This window comes from Lagopus leucura, unplaced genomic scaffold (genome assembly GCF_019238085.1).
Source record: "Lagopus leucura isolate 7727_CA_CO unplaced genomic scaffold, USGS_WTPT01 Super-Scaffold_100159, whole genome shotgun sequence".
NCBI classification, from domain to species: domain Eukaryota; kingdom Metazoa; phylum Chordata; class Aves; order Galliformes; family Phasianidae; genus Lagopus; species Lagopus leucura.
Genome location: NW_024962335.1, coordinates 19,801,748 through 19,820,815, shown reverse-complemented (window position 1 = coordinate 19,820,815; position 19,068 = coordinate 19,801,748). Strand labels below are relative to the sequence as shown.

The following is a 19,068-nucleotide window of genomic DNA, read 5'->3' as shown; positions in this document are numbered from 1 at the left end:
GGAAGGAAGGAAGGAAGGAAGGAAGGAAGGAAGGAAGGAAGGAAGGAGGTTAAATTTTTAATTAAAGTATTAATTTTTCCAATTGGTTAGTAAAATTAAACCAGAATCGATGAACGTACATTTTGTATCCACTGCTGGCATCAAACACCAAATTATGGGGGAAAACCTATCGTTTGTTGCTCAAGAAGACACATGGCATTTCTTCCAAAACCCTACTTTCTGTTCTATGTGAGCACAATGTCCAAAGAAAACACTTATGGTTGATTTGGCTGGCTGTTCCTCCTAATGGCTTGTGATCAAAGACTCAGAGTAAGCGTGCCTAATTCATATGCTCAAAGCCACCTCCCACAGGCTTCCCTTTCCCTACCTCTAAAGAATACTGCAGCAATGAGCCAGACAAATCACATGTCACAAATTGGAACCAATGAATCTCCCCCCTCCCCTCTTATGTCTCTCTGCTCATATACCATTGTATTTTCTCTGGGAAGAACGTTGCTAATGCAGGGTTAACTCAGGTTACCAAAGATGGAGATATGAAATTAAAAGCAATAAAATCTCTGTGCCTTATTGAGTTACAGCTCATCAACTGATTAGAGGCAACTTGTCAAGTCTCAGTAATTCAATTGACTCCAGTCATGCACCCATACCCTTACAGGCAGCTTGATTCCTTTGAAGCCAACCTCCTTTGGGCAAATACGGTCATGTTGAAAACACTGAAGGTGTAGGGAGAGACTGACTAGTGACAACCCCTATGCATGGATTAACAGCAAGAGTTTGGATTCCCCCTGGGTTCTCTGAAAATAAGCGTTGCTCAGCTTTTTGTCTAGGCCTGCAATAAAACAGCTAATTCAACTCTGATGCAGTACAGCAGACTAAAAGTCAGCAAGTAGCAAGCTTCCACATCCAGATATGCAAGACACCAGACACTACAGTTGATATTCTGGCACAGATGCAAAACACAATAAAGACATTTTAATCACTGCTTAATTCAAGCAAGGGACTGCTGTGTGTGTGTGCAGGAGTTCAGCTAGTAACAATGCTGGAGTTATGCCTTATGCTAACACTTCAATGAGGAGAAGCTCTCCTCAGAGAAAGATTAAACTGCAGTGACATACAGAGTCTTGACTCTTGAAAGAGAATGCTTGCATGATTTTAATGCCCATTAATATACAGTTAGCTGATTCAGTTTGCCTTTGCAGTGCCTCCAGGCCTGAACTGAAGTGTTAGTGGATGATGAGGCTACATGCCTGCATTGGCCAAGATGAGAGGAAACTCTTGAAATTTGAACTGTGGCATGTATTTTGCTCCAGAACTCTCCCACTCAGGTAAACCAATGTAATCAGAACATTTAATTTAATCCTATCACCTTTTTGTTTGTTTGTTTGTTAGCTTCTTAGTTCTTTGCTTGTTTTTTTTTTTTTTTTTAATAAATATTACAGATATTTACCTGAACTCAAAACCAAAATTTAGTTTCAGTTACCAGGATAATTGGCTCCATTTCCACATCTAAACACAATTTTCTTCTCAGTTAATCCCCCAACATTAAATTAACAACAAAAACAACAAATAAAGACAGCACCATCATAATTTATCTGAAGTATTTTAATGAAAATGAAAACTAGGCAAAATTAAGGAAAACTGTCATCAATAATCCCTAGTCTAAGATGAATAACTAAATGAAATTAAGGGAATTTATGAGTTAATGTAGAAGACATTGTGCTTTTCTGTAATAGACATCTCTTAAATATACCCCTTCCCTGGCACACTGGGAGAACATAGTTTGCATGAATGTATTATATACCAACAGGAAACCATGTGAGAGTTCTCTCTAAGAGGTTTCTTTCCCTTTATTTCTGGAAGAAAAAAAGTAGGGGGGGGAGAAAGGGGTGGAGGAAAATTTTCCCTTAAAAATATTGGAACATCAAAGAAAAAGAAAGAAAAAAAATATATTCATATTACAAAAAATATAGGACTTTTCCAGAACATTTCAAATTAGTTTTCTGTACGACTTCAAAAAAATAAAATAATAAAAAAAAAATGCACTGGTACTTCCATTTGTTATAGGTATAGAAATGTTATAGGTTTTCAATATCAAATATCAAACATTTCAGGCTTTTGAGATCAATGTTCTTCTCTTTGATCAAAAGACTAAGCATTTTTCAGTGCAATGTTTATAAATTGAGATTGTTTTCCACTGTCTTTTATGTGAAAATAGTTAAGATGTCAACGTTTCATCAATGTGGGTTGAAAACAAGTTATAAATATTCCCCACAGGAAGGCAATTTAATTTTCCTTACTTCTCTATCTGAGAAGTTATTCAGACTACTGTGTGGTTTTACAGCATTCAGGCTCTGAGTACAAAAAAATCCACACATTATATTAAGACTTGATTTATGTATGTCCCGGATAAACAAAGGACTTTTAACATCCATCCTTCAGCTCTCATCAGAGCTCATTTCTACAAGGAAAATACGGCTCAAAGAGACAGAAGCCAACAGAAATGACATAATGTCAAACTATACATAATGTCAAACTATACATAAGGTCAGACTTGTAAGTGGACTGTCACCTGGGTCAGTTGCTCTTAGTTGCAATTATTAGCAACTGAAAAATCAATAGGCTAAACAGAAATGTTGAGTTGGCAAAATTATCAAATGACATTGATTAGATTACCCAAGACGGTATATGTAGGACTACAAGATGCTCCAAATGAATTGTATTGTATTCCAGGATGGTAAATATAGACCCACCTGAGACTGTACATGTACGCTGACAAATTTGGAAATCAGGGTGATCTTTACAGGGGAAAAAAAATAAAAAAATAAAAAAGATAAATCTCTCTAATTTATCTAGTAGGGGGCAAAACTAGGAAGAAGGGGGAAATAAATAAATTGCAATGTGAAGTGTTTCAACAACAGCAGTTTCAGCCCTCCCATTTCTGCTTTCAATTTTCTTAGGGAAGAAAATATAGAAATAGGAGCTACTATCTAACGTCTAAGGTCAATGTGGGAAAATATCAGTATAAGAAGGAAGTGAAGAGGCTGGGAAAGATGAGTCTAAAAGGAAAGAGTTGAATCAGTCATTCACAGTATTATAAAAGCAAATGAATTGCCTAGAGAACACCAGAGAGAGATGTCTGTTTACCTTGAGTTCAATAATACAGGATGCATTAATAGGCAGCAAATGTACAACAGGGAAAAAATATATAATTTTATGCAACATTTAATTAAATTGAAGCTTCTCTCTGTAGGGAGTTTTAATGATTCTAAAAGCTTGGCAAGATTTAAAAAAAGATTCTATTTGTATAAATGGCATGCGGTGTCCATTCCTGCTTTGGAAACTGACTGATTGCAGAAAATATATTATTGAAAAAGGTACCTAGGTGGAAACCTGGGGCATGATTCTATTGTCAGCAAAGCGTGTGGAGAGCTTTTAGGATGGCAAGATTTTCATGCTGCTGTCCCACCATGACTGCACTACAATAAATGCCAAGAGTATTTTGTATAGACTTTAAATGGCAACAGAATAAATCAAGTTCAAAGTACTTTTTGGAAGTACCTTATTTAATTCCAATTCTGAGATGTTCAGTGCCAACCAAGGTGGCAAACAAGCTATTGACCTTTTCCAGCATGCACCAAAGTCCAGTTAAATGCTTCTTATCTTTATTACTTCAATAGAATTCACCTTAGCAGTATCAGAACTCTGCAGTCTACAACATAGATTGCAAATAAAATAAAATAAAATAAAATAAAATAAAATAAAATAAAATACTTTTTAAATTACATACATCAGTTTGCTACCAGGGATTGCTAGAGGATATGCTACGACATAATCTGGAGATGTTCAAGACCTGCCTGGATGCCTACCTGTGCAGGGAACCTGCTTTGGCAGGGGGGTTGGACTCGATGATCTCTGGAGGTCCAACCCCTACAATTCTGTGATTCTGTGATTCTGTGAGATAAGAAGTAACATATTAGCACTCAGAGGTAATAGCAGAACTTTGTTTGCAGATACAGTAACACTTAAAACCTTCTGCAAGTGCTATTTCAATCCACATAACAAAAATGATTGTAGAATCACAGACTCACAAGAAAGCATCTGAGTTTAGAGAGCTTGAATTCAACTCAAATAAAGTTAATTTACGACAAAACGTTTTAATTTAATCAAAAGCCATGTTTCTGCATTCATAATCCATACCATGTGCCATTTATTTGAGTCTTCATGCTTGTTCTTTAGAAATGCATTTTGTGGAAGATAGGGAGGAATATTTAGAGAAAGTATGACTGAAGAACATCTATCAATGGAAAGTTTTGCTGCAGTGAGTTAACTGCTCTGATATGTGTCCATTGTTACGGCACAAAATCTGGCCACATTAAATTTGAACAAAGCAAAGAGTTAATGAAACACAAGAATCTTTTTTCCTCCCCCATTATACTTACATTTTCTAAGTGGTTTTTCTTTTCCAAGCCTCATCACAAGTAATGAATCTCTCTCATTAGTGTCTATAGTGTTCTGCCAGTCTTCATTCTTACATAATTTCCCTATCATTCTTCCCTTTCTTAGCTTTGAACCCAAGTGCAATTTTCAATTATAAAAAAAATTTAGATTGGTATAAATTCCCTAACTGAAAGGAGTGAGGGAAGACTGCTTTTTTCGTGCTCCAATATCCTTCTGACAAAATATAATCAAAATATCTTCTTGATGGCTTGCTTGCTCTGCATTTCATGAATGGTGAAGTCTATCAAGCTATTATTTCTCTCTATTCTGTGTGAGAAAGGATAAAGCCATCAAAGTGTTCAATACAAATAAATGATCTATAAAAGCATCAATTATTATCCAGTTAAAGGTAGTTCTCAGGAAACTGAAGTTTTGCCTTCATTCCTTTGTTAACTGAGCATGGGAATGACTATATCCAGAAAATGTGAGTCTGTGCAAAATTGGGAGAGAATTTTCTCAACTGTATGTTTGGATATACTGGAAGAAAAATAAAAACTAAGTCAGTGTAGAAAAAAAATGGCCTACTCAGATCTCTGAAAACTTAGGTCCCTTTGCCTGCATCCTTTTATTTTCTGCTGACACTGAATGATGGGAATGTATCCTGGGGCTCCATCATCTTTGGAATCTTTGATGAAATAACCAGCAAACAGTGCAATTAAATAGAATTTTGCAGTGTCTGACTGAGCAATAGGCAGCCTGGAAGTGTACTGTCTGGGGAATGGAGCCCTGCTCAATTCCGGGTTTTTGCCTTTTTTCTATCTGGTAACCAAAACTCTACTAGCTTTAAAGTAGCATGCCAATTTACAGCAAAAGAGGATATGAAACATCAAGCAAGCAAATGCATCACTAACTTCTTTTTCATCCTTTGATATCTCAGCATTCTGTCTCTTAGACCTGTGAGCAAAGGAATGGCACTTCATACAAAACTGGGGAGATATCATAGGCTGCACATCTAAGACTCTTCTCCATTTCCATATTTTCTTTCCTAAGTATAAAAACGGTTTGAACTGAAGCAAATAATGTGTTTTGTTTTAGTGAGAATTCCATATAAAACTCAATATAATTATAACACACGTAAAACAATATCAGTGCCCTCATATTACACAATAAAATAACAGAGGACACCTTAATGTTAACTGATTAAACACATTATTCAGTTAATGAATGATTCATAATTCATATTACTGAAATTGCAAAACATTGACTCAAATTATATATTGGGTAAGTCCTTTTAGCACTCTGGATAATTGCAGTTATGTTAGCGTAAGTATGCCTAGCAACAAAATCCAGAGCATTATCTCCAAGCCTTCTTACCTCATCCACAGAGCAAGACCACGTTAAGGTCCACAGATCACCAAAGGCTTCAGAGAGGAAGTACGTTTTTTTCAAGAGAATGAAATCTTTGAGAGATCTAATGGTGTGACAAAGGTTGAAAAATGTGCATGCTCAAGGGTGACTCCAGCACAACTTGTGCTAGTCAAACAGTGATAACCTGTGAGAACATAGGGTTTACTCAAAGAGTTTGTAGTATCAGTTTAGTCCTGCCTAACAGTTTTCAGAGAATCTTGGTGGAGCTATCCGCTACTTCTATATAAAGGGCAGGGTGACCAGTTGTCACTACTTTAAAATAAATAAATAAATAAATAGTCAAAATAAATGACTGACTGATTGAATGAATGAAGAAATAAATAAACGTTTACAAGTCAGAATGAATAAATAAATGAAAAAATAAATAAATGTTTATAAGTCAAATTGTTTAGAAATTATCCTAAGGGAAATAGTTTAGTGGGAAATACTGGTGATAGGTGGACAACTGGACTGCATGATCTTGGAGCCCTTTTCCAGCCTTGGTGATTTTATGATTCCATGATTCTAAGACCTGAAATCTACACACAGGTGAACTAGAAGACCAGCATGCTCTCTTATACTGTGAACATTTTAGGTGTACCTGTTATCAGTATATATGTTCTTTTTTAAAAAATGCTTTTAAATGCTTAATCCCTATCTATTCTTGTGTCAGTGAGTTCTGCAGCTATGTGTACAGTACATGAACATCTTTCTGTTCATATCTCATCCATATCTGTGCAGTTTCAAATTTCTCCTAAGTCCTCCTGTTTGTAGAGATGGTAAAGCGTAAGAGTCCAGTTTAACCTCTAACAATGAGTGTCTTTTCTTCGATCACTACATCAATTCCAATTTTTTCTTCAAATTAATAAGTGTTGGTCTCTGATCTTACTAGGTCAAACAAAAAAAATATTTGTAGATGTAGAAGAGGTGAAAGCAATTTAAATACAAAATGTTTAGAGAGAAAAATATTAACTCAGTATGGCCAATATGTAGCTTTTAAACAACTGCTTAGAGTATTTAACGGTAAATATTTTAATGAAGTTTTTTCCTTCTAGTGAAATAAGTTATTTCCTTATTTAATCACTAAATTTTGAGGTAGTGAAAACCATAATTCAAAAGAGGTTTGAAATGTAAGCTGCACTTGAATCTTTCATGATTCAACAGACAAACAAGAAGCAGAAAAGCTTATTCTGTAGTAAAGAGGAAAAACCGTCTGCCTGCTATTGTGCCAGGATTAGAAAATGTAAATATTTTGAAGTTTCAGAAATATGTGCTTTAGAATTTGAGATTAGGCAGATGATTTGATTTGGGTTTCTGGAATGCATTAACCAGAATAGTTTATTAACCTTAGTAGAAGTTGTCATGGTTTAGTTTTAGTAAGTGCTGAAAGACAAAGGATTTTTCTTCATGACAGAGGATGTTAGAGGGCAAATTCACTTTGCTACTGATGCAAACAGATACTGAACTTGTATCATGGCAGCCATCTCTGTCTTCTTACTTCAATTTGACTCCAGATGAGAACTTGAGCAACTACTTTTTTAGAAACTTCCATTATTATCCTCTATAGTGTTGTGCTTTTCTCATTTTTTTGTTCCTCCATTCCTCACAAAGCACACAAACATTCGTTTCTCCGTCCCAGGTGAAAGTTATCATGCTACTGAAGTACCAGCAAATGTACTCTGCTCCCTTTAGCAGTAACCCATTTTCCTATATCTATCCTCAATTATGTTACCACTGCACAATATTTAGATTTTACCAGAGTTTTTATTTTTCACCAAGTCCCCCTGCTACTGTTCTTGCATCTGAAACATCTGCCTGACAAGCCAAGGCAATGTGACTGAAGAACATCTAGTTGCTGTTGTCTCTTCTGTAGCAACAAAATCAAAAATTGGAAGAATAAGTTGCAGAGAACCCACTGTGGTTTTATAACAGTGTATTTGCCATGAGTTGCCATTGGTAGGCCTCTTAAATTCAAAGGGAGCATGGGTGTATGCAGATTTGATTTGTAATCCAGTACAAGACAAATGGGCTGCATTAGGGAGATGATACTTGCAACTGAACATAATAAAAAGCATTTTGCAAGGGAGGCTTGCTGGCCAGGTTCATTGTCATGCAGTTTACCTCTCTCATTCCAAAATATTTATGACATACCTGATTGACTGTCAATTTTCTCTACATGAGGTTGCACATTAAGTTGTGAAGTAGAGATGAGATAAAGATGAGAGACTGAAATACTCTCTAGAATTAAACTGGATAGCAGAGGCTAGACAACACAGTTCTTTTTTTCTTTTTTTTTTTTTTTTTTCTTTTTTGGTCACAGTGGAGATTCATGCTTTAGGAGCTTAAGACACAGGAGATAAAGGCTTTAGGGGCTGACTACTCTGAAGAAACAAACCATTGTGAAAGGACCTCCCTATCTTCATTCATTATAAAGCTGAAGATAAGGTTGCTAACTTATGCACCATAATTTAACATCAGCCAGTTTTAGTATGAAATCTCTCTGTTCCACTTTTCTTTTGTTCTACAGTAACTAAATGGTAACTATTGCTGGCAGAAAGATACTTAACAGCATGCTGGCATATTAGAGCTTGTGTTCCCGTGCTTTCATACTGTTCCACACACATAGCTTCTATAGCAATCCGTGAGCAAGGACTTCTAATTTGTCCTCTCTTTGACTTCCATATCTTTTGACTATTTTTTTACTTCCTTTACTTCCTTAATTCTATCATTCCAGAGTGTGGAATCCTGAGTTGGTTTATGAAACCTCAAAAAAGGGAACTACACATTTCTCACCCTTCACATGAAACAGTTATCATCATTGTTACTGTGCATCCCACATCTCACTTGCAGTATCCCACCCTATGTGTTCCTCTCTAGATAAAATTGAAAGTAACAGTAATTGCCATTGTTAAAGATTTGTATGCAGTTCTGGAAAACAAGAAATGCAAGTCAACTGAACTACGTACTCCGATTTGATCAGATTAGAGTTCAGAAGTCCTAGATGCCTGTCAGCTGCTCGTTACAGGTAAAAACCCTTATTAGGCATACCTCCATTACCAACATTTCCAATTTTATACTAATTAATACACGCCATTTACAATAACTGTGAACACAGATTCACTAGAGGATTATGCTTGGATCTTTCTGAAGATAGGTATTATCATAATGCTGAAAAATATGAATCATACTAGAAGGCACATGATGAGCACTGTTTCCTGGGACAATCCAGAATGGCCTCATTTCTTTTGATCCCAAAGTCTAACTTACTAGAAAGAAAAAAAAAAATTAGACTGGAATGATTGAAAATCTCTGATATTTCCCATAGAGCTGTGCTAAAAGAATTTACCCTGATCATTCTTGTGCATAGTGGATTGTCATAAGTATTGTCATGGGATCAGAAACTGTAGTAACTGACGATCCAGATTCCATCCTTTTCCTTTTCTTTACTTTCTAATACAATTTCTGTTCCTTCTAAAGTTGCTGATATACTGGGTCCAAATAATAAAAATAGAGCAATCTCTGTCATGTAACAGACCACCTCCAAGGAAGGTAGTGGAGTCACCAATTCTGGAGGTGTTCAAGGAACGTTGTAATGAGGGACATGGTTCTATGTGAGCTATTGGTGATCAGTAGATGGTTGGACAGGGTGATCCTGTAGGTCTTTTCTAACCTTGTTGATTCTATGATTCTATGTAGTCATGTGAGGATGCTAAAGAAATACTTAGATGTAGGTAACTTCCTTAAAGTTTTCACCTTCTCAAGTGAAGAGATACTTTAAAGTGGTATTTCAAGTATTTATGAATTTGATTAGAAATGAAATAATCCAAATACCAAAAAGAAGGTTTTAGAGAGAGAGTGTAACAATTTGTTTTTCTGGCAGCAGTCAAAGTCATGTATTTTTAGAATGCATAATATAAAATGATGATTGTCTGGGGCAAATCTTGAAACCCTAAATATATATAAAATCTGTGAATAAGTTTAGTATGAATGGGACTGTAGGCTGTTCAAAGTAAAGAGCATGATGATGAGGCAACCTGATTCAAATTCTTCTCACTTACCAACTAGTAAGAAAAGCAAAAGATAAACAGTGAATTTATTGAGGACTTTCATCTAGTAGACTTCCAGCACAGTCTAGCAGCCTGGTGAGTAATAAATACCAGAAGAGCAATAGCTGGTAAAGGCCCTGCTTATACAATACCTGAAAAGCTAACAAAGGAGGAAAGAGGAAACCCTGTGGTTTTCTACCAAGTGTGTGGCAAAGATTTAAGGGACTGGGACAGTAATCAGAGAACAATATTTTTACTGCTGAGTGCTGCTACCATGTGGTCACAGGTGATTTAGAATTAAAAGTGTTTGATCTCCTCAGATATCTGGTGCTCAATTTACTTATTTCACTAAAAGGTGGAGAGTGTTTGAATAGGACTGGCATGATGACATGAGCTCTGAAATAAGAGAACACAAGCCATTTGACAAGACAATTCTTAAACATCTTTCAAGCAGTGCAGTTATTCAAATCTCAAATGTCTTTTTCATTTCCAGAATATCTAAGAAATTGGAAGTAGACATTCAGAGAAAAAGCAAATATCAGGCAGAATAGTGCTTTAGAAGTTTGTTCCAGAAAGATTTTTCTTATAAATATTAAAGTGTCCATGAAAAAAAAAAAAACATAGAGTATTACTTTGAAAGCAGCCCTGTGGAGTTTTCAAACCCTAAATGAGACATCCAGGGAGGATGGCAAATGACAGAACAGTGAGAGACGGTGCACAACTTGGTGGGTACAAAGGACGGAAAAGACTGTCATATGTATAAAACAATTTGTAGAGAAGCAAATGTTTTTGGAATATTTTCAGCAGTTTTCTTTCTAATGGCATCAGAGGATCAGTTGTGAAAATGGATGAATTAATGGGTTAGAAAGTACAGAGATACATGTGAGTTTTTCTGTAACATGTTTCCTTGCTGGATTTTATAAAGCAAAAGAGAGGTGTTTAGAATCATAGAATCATAGAATCACCAAGTTTGGAAAAGACCTAAAAGATCATCCAATCCAACTGTTCACCTATTCCCAATAGCTCCTACTAAACCATGTCCCTCAACACAACATCCAGCCTTTCCTTGAACACCCCCAGGGTCGGTGATTCCACCACCTCCCTGGGCAGTCCATTCCAGTGCCTGACCACCCTTTCTGAAAAGTAATACTTCCTAATGTCCAGCCTGAATCTCCCCTGCCGTAGCTTGAAACCATTCCCCCTGGTCCTATCACTAATGACATGCGAGAAGAGGCCGACCCCCAGCTCACTACAACCTCCCTTCAGGAAGTTATAGAGAGCAATAAGGTCTCCCCTGAGCCTCCTCTTCTCTAGGCTGAACATTCCCAGCTCCTTCAGCCTCTCCTCATATGGCCTGTGTTCCAGACCCCTCACCCCTGTTTGTGATGACAGTCTAGCTGATATCATGTTAAAAAGTACTAAACAATTGCTATCAAAACATATTACAATTGATCAAGAAGAGTAGAAATTCTTTGATATATTTTTTTGTTCTCCTTCTACATGGTACTTTATGCTTTTCAGTATCTTTTACAAAGGACAGCAAATGTTGTGAATGAATAATTATGAAAATTCAGTTCTTGGTTCCCTCTTCACTGCAAGCATCATACTTGACATAGTCTTGGAGCTTTGCTGCATGAAGACCAGATATTCTCTCAGTACCAATTCCTTCACACTTACATTTTGTTCTCTTGAGGTTACTCTGTTCCATAGTGTGAACATATTGGAACTCTACATAAAACAGTATCACTATCTATGTAAAGTCTGATTTGAGGGCATGCAGGTAGATTTGATTGCAGAAATTCTTACTCAATTAACTTTGCTTGATAATCATAACACAATTCAACAGTTTGAGATTAAATTTAAAAAAAAAAAAATTGAAGGGAGGTAATTAAACATCTGTTCATCTGTGCAACTACCATCTACTACCCATTCTATAATCAGAAACAGCACCATATCCTTCTTGCTCTACAAACTGGCCATAAAGAACTAACAGTTTAAAAATCTAGGTCACAGCCTTGTATCACTCTGTATCCTCTTCCCTACCTATTTCCTCTGTTCTGTGTATCACAAAGTCCTCTATTTTTCTGCTCTAATTTACTATGCTTTTCCTTCCATTTTTTTTCCTTCTTTCATTTCTTTGTCTTCTTCTACATTCCTACTCCACTTTTGCTCTCCAGCATTATACTTACCATTTCTTTCATCTTTCTGTCCAAAGACAATTGTGCTTTTCCTCTTTAAAATATCTGTGCTCCCTTCATCCAGAAAATTCAGACTCTTAGGTGCAGATCTGGCAATCATACAAAACCTCTCTCCGCACCTTGGAAGCATAATCTTTCTTTAAATTCCTTCCTGCAGGTTTCTACCTCCATCTTTTATGCCAGTCTTCGATCACCAATGACTGCTTGGCACTATGCATAGTGTCCAAAGACTTAATTTTGTCAGGAAGACAGTGAAAGAACACACATGAGTAAGAAATAGATTCCGGTAGAAGAAATAGATTCCACTCCCACCAAATATGATTTATGAGACAAAAATACAGCAGCAAGATAGACAAAATGTTTACAGGAAAGCAAATCACCAGTACAGGCCTTGGTTGTAGATAATATTTAAGTTTATAGAAAGACCTTTTTTTTCCACAGAAGCTGTCCTATGCAGACTACCTTCTCAAAATAAATGACATCTGGTAAATTTAAGAGAGTATAGCAAATGGCAAGATTGATTTTTTGAAGTGCAAAGTCTGTAAGCCTCCTGTGGTGTGTGGGAGTGTATGGCATGATCCACTCATACCAGGCTGATGACAGAAACCACCTTTATATGTTGCTGTCTACCTTAGAAAGAATGCAGCTTTTCTGGAAGCAATGATCTTTACCTTTCTTCAGGACTGGAATAGTGAAACATTAGATTTTCTTAACTGGAACATTCAAACTGGCAACACTTGTACAATTCTTCAGTGAAAAGTTCCAGGCACTGGCATTTTCTGAAAAGACTGTTTGAATGCCCTTGGTATAAATATCCATCAACTGCCTTGATGCTTTTCTTTTTTCTTTTTTTCTTCATATGAATATCTCACGCAATTTCAAAACTCTTTAGTGAAATATGAGATTTAGCTAGAAACTTATTAGCAATTTTGACAAGGACTGGAAGTGAAATGAAAAGACTTTAAGAAGAAACTGCATTTTAAAACACCTGTACATCACACAGAATTACTGGTGAATATGCAATTAAAAATTATTTAAATCCTTGTTTTCATCAATGCTACTTTTTAGAGCACTCATGCAAACAGTATCAGAAAGGCATAAAGTAATGAGGACTTCGGATAAATCAGGAGCTGACCTCTTAAAACAGTCTGAGATGTGCTGTCATCAGAGAACAGAATCTTCTCTGGGTTTGTGAGTGTCTGTTAGTACAATAATATTCCAATGGCTCCTCGTAATGAAACCTTAATAATTAAGTAGCCTAATTCTGCAGATGCTCAGAAGTAATCTTTTCTCAGCATTCTGAAGTTGAACGCTAATATTTTTTTGCCTGATCCACAGTTTAAAGATGAATTAAAATACTAAAAAAGAAAATTAAACCAACAATATGCAGTTATGTGTACAAGCCTTCAGTTAGAACCTGAACAGAAAAAGGAGGATGATTTCCCAGTCTGATTTTTATCCATAGCATCCTCCTTGTGATATTTCCCAGTACTTACTGAATGGAAGATACTGTTCCAGAAAACTTCCAGTTCACACTTTTGTAGTTACTAGTTTACACAAGTCCTGAGGGACCATCTGAGATGAAGCTCTGCTCATAAGCAGCCCTGTTGATAGCGCTGTGTTTGTTTTCAGGCTTAGGATCAGATATTATTAAATTACTCATACATTTAAAGGTATATGTTGTCTTTTTATGGTGCTTGCAAAAATACCTAAGCAGGATAGGCATCATAGAAAAGCCAAGAGATACTAGAATCTGGCTGTGGGACAGACATTCATCTTTAAAAGCAGAACTTGATGAGATTCCATATTCCAATGAATTAATCACTCATGTCACTGTCCTAGTTTTGCCCTCACAAGAGAGGAAAGACACAGCTCTGCAGGAGGCTAAGTTCCCTTTGTTGTGATTCATTGGGAATTAAATTTCTTCAGAAATATACAAAGCTGTATATTGGCTGAGGATGCAAGGGTACTTAATGAGGCTACAGTGAACTTCAATGTCTTTTTAGTCCATTTATCAAAGTACCAATGGCTCCAATGTCATGACAGATGAGGCAGTAATATATACACTGAAGAGAGGAAGGTGATGGCTGCTGGAGGCATCTTGGACTTTGCTGCTTTTCTTTTTGGAAAAATACTGCAAGTCTATCAGGTCCTTGTCAATTCTTGTCAGTACAGCTGGAGCTCAACACTTCCTTCTTCACTGTTTCACTGAACACAGCAATATGGAATAAGAGTTAACTTACATTCAATTCATAAAGATGAAGGAGAGTAGAAACGATATGCAAAAAGCATTTGTTATTTGAGCCTTATTTGAGCCAGTTCTGCCAGGCTCACATTAACTTCATGGTATCATTTGATCCAGGTTTTATCTCAGCTCCATTGCATTCAATGAATCTTCTTACCTTCTTTTACTGCCTTCTCAAGTCCTGCTTTTTCCTTTATTTTTGAGCATTGTTCTTGCCCTCCCTTAGTGTCACAAAAATATTTGCCATCAGTGACATGCTCAAAAATGTCACCAGATCTCAGCAAGAATGGGCTCTGTGTACCACAGATCTAGAAATAAATCCAGCCTATGCACATTTCACTGGATGTTGTGCCTGGAAACAAACCAGAATGCAAAACTGCATGCAGTACAGTTTTGTACTGGCTATCATGTCTATTCTACCTGGCTCTGTGCAACTTTGAGTGAGATACCCCTTATGCCTTGTTGCAAGAGAAACTTGGAGCAGGAGAAAGTTCAATCTGCCTTTGCTTTTTATTATAAAACTCTTTTTCCTTCAAAGTTTTGTGTCTCTGTCTGTAATGACATCATCCCTTCTAGTATAGTGGTTCTGCCCTGATGCATCCTGAAAGTTCTTTCATATGCAAGTGTTTTGCAAGTTATACTTCTAATACTATTTTGGTAGCTAAAAAAAAAAAAAAAAAAAAAAAAAGGCAGAGAATACTGATCTACCTTTGGTGTAACAAGAGTAGGACCAATTCTGGAGGTAACTATTTGCTGGATATCAGTATCATTTTTTGGACTATATATTGAGTGAATTGTTATTCCATCATACAATTCAATTGTAAATGAAAATTGGGAACACTATGTTAACAGCTCAAGTGATAGTACAACAAGCCTGTCTATTTTCCCATAAGCCTTTGCGGTTGAACTCTATGTAGCCAGTGTTTCCAATGATTCTGTGTTGAGTTTTCATACTGGAAAATAAAACTAAGCATGACTGCTGTAGACTACATTAAATAAGAGCAAATGTGATCCTGCTTCCCTGACCCTTTTAACAGTGAATTTCAAGGCATATACTAACATCACATAACTGCAGAAGCTCCAAACAGTTCAAACAGAAGGAGTCTCCAAAGGTCTTTATTCCAACTTCCTCCTCAAAGAAATTCAGTGTCAAGCTCAGACCAGATTTCTTAAGATTTATGCTCATTTTATCTTGAGAAACTCCAAGGATGGAGGCTTTAAAACACCTCTGGACAACCTGATACACACCTTTCCTTTCCAGCTGTTGAAATAATTTCTCTTTAAATCTCATCAAATCCATACCCTGTTTGTTTTCTTTGAACACTCCACCATGTACCACTATTAGAAATCTAGCTCCATCTTCTCCATAACTTCCCTGAAGGAGGGCAGGCTGCTGCCAGGTTACCATAAAGCCATCTTCCTCCAGACTAATCAAACCCATTACCCTTAATCTCCCCTCACAAGCAGTATACTTGAGGATATCAAATGGACACATGACTTGCTCTCAGGTTACTTTCCAAGATGCATCCATCTATAGACAAAAGCATTTTCGGATTGGAAATCTCTTCTAGATTTCAGATATTTCTGGTCTGCTGAATATAGCGCTCCATGGACATACCTTCTGTCTCATAGCTGATGGGAAATGAAGAGGTATTGAAAGTTACTGCCCGTTGGGCAGGTGTCTAATCGCAGCCCCGAACATTACAGTGGTAACTCCCCAAAAGTTGCACAGAACACTGTGAGTTGAAGGAAGAAACACCACATTTCCCCCAGTGATGATTCTTTCCCTCTGCACCTTTCAGGGCAGAGCACTGTTGCCACTGAGAATACTGCATTATATCTTCCACTCTGTGTGTGTTCAGTGACTGAACTGTAGGAACCAATCTCCAATCCATCAGGTGTCTTAGAAATTTCCTGTAGTTTTCATCGATTTTTTTGAGAGAGAGTGAAACACAGAACTCCCTTTTGCTTTCCCTTTTACACAAAGAGAACTTTAATTAGTGCCCTTTGTGTTAAACTGTGTTAGAAGTGGCCACCTGTGGAACCTTGAAGTTAATCACATTTTTAAGTGTTTTTAAATGTTGAGTCTAAGCCACCCAGAGATTTTTCAGCAGGGAGAGACTATTTTGTTACCTGGCAGCTTTTCTATTACCTTTCTCTACAGAAGTGTCATAAAGTAGCTAAAGACAATTCAGAATCTTGTACTAATGTTTCTGCAAAGGCTGCTTCAAAAATAATGCCTTCTATTTTATTATGTTGGGCTATGACTTCAGAGGAAGATGTTGGTATGGCAGTAGATGTTGAACCTTCCCGAGAATATTCTGTTACATTTTGTTGTCTTGGAATAGATGGCAGCAGAGGGGCAGTCTGACAAATGCTGCCTGTTGCAAAAGTGAATATGAATCATAGAATGGCTTAGACAGGAGGGGACTTTAAACATCATTTTGTTCCAACTCTCTTGCCATGGGCAGGATCAGGCTACCCAGGGTTTCATCCAATTTGACCTTGAACGCATCCAGGGATGGACTATCTACAGCATCTCTAGGCAACCTGTATCTACCCTCTTTTAGTATGAAGTCATTTTCCATTGTTCTGTCACTTCCAGACCATGTAAAAGTTGATTGTCCCTGCTTGTAAACTTCAAGTGCTGGGAGTCTGCAATGAGGTCTCACCAGAGCTTTCTCCATGCAAAACAAGTCCAGCTCCTTCAACCTTCCTTCATGAGAGGTGTCCCAGCTCTTTGATCATATTTGTGGCCCTCCTCTAGATCCACTCCAACCACTTCATATCTGTTTTGTGCTGTGGGCCCTAGGCCTGGATGCAATACTCTAGATAGGGCCTCACAAGGGCAGAATAGAAGGGGACAATCACCTCCCTCACCCTGTAGGACGCTACTCTTTAGAGGCAGCCCAGGATACTGTTGGCCTTCTGGGCTGCACATGCCCGTTGCTGGCTCATGTCAGGCTTTTCATCCACCAGAATCTCTAAGTGCTTCTCAAAAGGACTGCCCTCAATGAGTTCTTCTCCCAGTCTGTACTCATATATGGGATTGCACCGGCCCAAGTGCAACACCTTGCACTTGGCATTATTAAACCTCATTAGTTTCTCGTGTACATACTTTTTTGAGCTTTTTCAGGTCCCTTTGGATGGCATCCCTCCCTTCTACTGTGTCAACTGCACCACACACCTTTGTGTCATCTGCAAGCTTGTTCAGAGTAAACTCAATCCCACTATCTATGTCAGTGATAAAGATGTTAGAGAGATGATGAAGCAAAGATTAGGAACTGAATTCCTCCAGATGAATTTAACCCACTGACATTCACTGATACTTGCTGAACTGTTACACAGACCATAAACATCTTTTATGAGTGGTACATTGCAGCAGTGGTGACAATGACAGTGGATCACCTTTGCTGGTGCAGATTTTTACAAGCGCAGCATGAAGGCTCTTGTTCATTAATGTCAAAAATGCACAGCTAATGGAGGTGACTATGTAAAAAATTAGTGTTTTATGGCTGTGAGTTTTCTTTATCAAATAGTTTTATTGCACTCTTTGCATCTATTGTAGTTTCCATGGAAATAAAAAATATCAGGCATTACTTTTGGAGCAACCTCCATAATGCAGATTTATTTGCTTTATTTGGGGGGGGAGTGAGGGGAGAGGTCAAGGGGCTTGAAAGAGGGCGTGTGGCAGTTCTGTGCATTTTTCTGTATTTATTACTTCGTCCAATTCACTCAGCATCATCAGGGATGAACAGGGAGGATGATGATGATGATGAAGATTTAATTTTTTTTTTTTTTTTTTAGTTCAGAAAAATACCCATGGTAGTCATATCATTTATTTCCTCTCCTTCTGTGTGCAGTATGATGACCCTGTCTCATCAGGACCTCCTCCATTTCATTCCAGTAGCTCTGCTTCTTGCAGCTATTTCCCCAGTTTTAATTTCCAGTTTATAAAGGAATGCCTGTTATCTCTATCTTCTCCATAGAAAAGATGAATGATAAAGATGATATTTTATTCCTTAGTTGTTCTGCTGCTTATCGTGCATGTTTATGATCTTTCTACTATATCCTCTGTTATGAAGTTTTTGCTATTCTCTGTCATTCACAAAGTGCTTTTATCAGCTAAAGATCCCACTTTATGACTTAAATTGACTATTATACAGAGATCCATTTAACTATAAACAAAATGCAGTTGCTTGATGAGTGATCTGCAGCAGGTGCTCAAAAGCAGGGAAGTACTGACAAAAAGCCTGTGAAGCAGACTGTATCTACAGATTTGGGTTACACAGGAGCACATTAGAACCCAAATCTACTTTGCAGATCTGTTCTGCATGAAGTTATGTGTGACAGCTGCTTGGCGATGGTCATAGCCCTAGGTATGTTTGCATGACCTTATGCAAAGGAGAGAAAAAGGAGTGCAGTTTTTCGGAAGAAGGAAATGCTTGGTTGGACACAATGAACGTTACAAAAGGGCTACTGGAGAGAGACTTGCCTCCTGAGTGATGAATAGCAAACACAATCCTGGGACATTTTACAGCAGGGAACACAGGAATATAATTATGTATCCAATAAAACAAAAACAGGGACTTGTCCCAGATGTCAGTACTCTTTTCTTTTCTTTTCTTTTCTTTTCTTTTCTTTTCTTTTCTTTTCTTTTCTTTTCTTTTCTTTTCTTTTCTTTTCTTTTCTTTTCTTTTCTTTTCTTTTCTTTTCTTTTCTTTTCTTTTCTTTT

General features: G+C 37.2%; 1 protein-coding gene across 4 annotated transcripts in view; it reads left to right on the top strand.

Annotated features, from left to right (window-relative positions):
- The window catches only part of CHRM2 (cholinergic receptor muscarinic 2), a 97,359-nt gene that overhangs the window by 51,098 nt on the left and 27,193 nt on the right, over positions 1–19,068 (top strand). Inside the window, exon 2 of one of the 4 annotated variants that reach the window (XM_042890003.1) lies at positions 1,200–1,325. The exons of the other annotated variants lie outside the window; for them this stretch is intronic. The gene's annotated coding sequence lies outside the window, so the exon portion shown is untranslated. The remainder of the gene's footprint in view (positions 1–1,199; positions 1,326–19,068) is intronic. 4 annotated transcript variants of the gene reach the window in all.